We start from the raw sequence: 1427 nt of genomic DNA, 5'->3' as shown, positions 1-1427 counted from the left end.
CGAGAGTTCACCGTGATATGTGATACGTGAGCTGGGTTAAGAACGTCTTGAGGCAGTTTGTTCCCTATCTGCCATTTTAAAAAATTAATTGGTTGTATAACTAAACCACGAAATATCATGTGAAGTTTCATGTTCGCCTTATTTTAAAAAAAAGGATCAAATCTTCCTTGAGCGACTCGTTAGGCAAATAAAAAATTGAGCTATAACGCTATCTCTTTTATTTAAAAATTTAATGCCTTCGATTTTAACGGTTTGCTCCTGAAAAAAGAAATTTTGGTTTCTCTATAGTTTGTGGTGACAGACCAGTAAGAGATTTGGAAAAGTCCTCAATAAAAAAGATACGTTAAAAAAACACAGTCGGTGCGAAGTCGAAACAAGGTAGTTGATGGTGAACCAGTGGCTGAACAAAAAATGAGTCTTGTTTTAAATAGAGGTATTTCTATGGCTAGAGTACGTAAGGAAAAGGAAAGGTTAACCGCTGTCAAAAATAAAAACTCATTACATACACCCCTGAAAATTTGGAACAGATGGATATAATTTGGTAGTGGAACGTTTGAAATAAAAAATGGCAGCTGGAAGACGGAATCGTTACTAAGCGCCAGGTAGTCCTGGACACTGAATCCATGCGCGTGCCATATATGCTAGAACGGTCCCAGGCTGAATTTTATGATCCCAGGCTGGTTCAAAAAGTCAAATATTAGCCAAAAACTGGCGAGAAGGGAAGTGTGTTTCTTAGAAAAACTAAGGGAAGTTTAGGCCGGGAAGGTAAGCATCTAAAAAATATGATATCATTATCGCACAAGCACTCAGCAAGTTAAGAGAATGTATTGACGTGTTAAAAACTTTTTTTGTTAGGGTACCGGGCAGATGTCATAAACTATACCTCCTCATCAAAGTTAGCAGTGTCTTACGTTTGAATCCAACAGACGCTTTCCGTTTTTTAACTACACTACGAAATGCCAAACTATTCAACCATTAGTACTTTCTTATTAATGGAAGCGCTGGTACCTGGGTATCCAATCCAGTGCTCCTCATTCGGCATAGAGACTCAGCCTCAGTCCAACTTTGTACTGATTTTTATAAAAAGGGACTCCATAAGTTAAACTGTAGAGTCGAGATGGAAACAACCGGAAAGGTTACTGCATGTCCTAAAAAACTTATAAAGTTTTTTGTAAAATTCTCTTCTGAATAGATTTCATAGAAAACCTAAAATCATCATGTATGATTGACATTTAACCACTAATTACGAATCATCCAAGAATTGTTTACCATTCTCAGGTCCGGTCCGATTATATAATCTTCCAGTTAGATAAATTAGATCACATGTCTTCTAGTGCTTTGAGATTTGACTCACTTTTTACAAAAGGTTAGTATCAAATTGCTCATATTTAAGAATATTTACTAAAATTTCCTTCTTATATGCAACC

The sequence above is a fragment of the Eimeria maxima genome, genomic scaffold (genome assembly GCF_000499605.1).
Source record: "Eimeria maxima Weybridge genomic scaffold, Emw_scaff1766, whole genome shotgun sequence".
In the NCBI taxonomy this organism is placed as follows: domain Eukaryota; phylum Apicomplexa; class Conoidasida; order Eucoccidiorida; family Eimeriidae; genus Eimeria; species Eimeria maxima.
The sequence above is the reverse complement of the archived record's forward strand: the minus strand, read 5'-3'. Positions refer to the sequence as shown.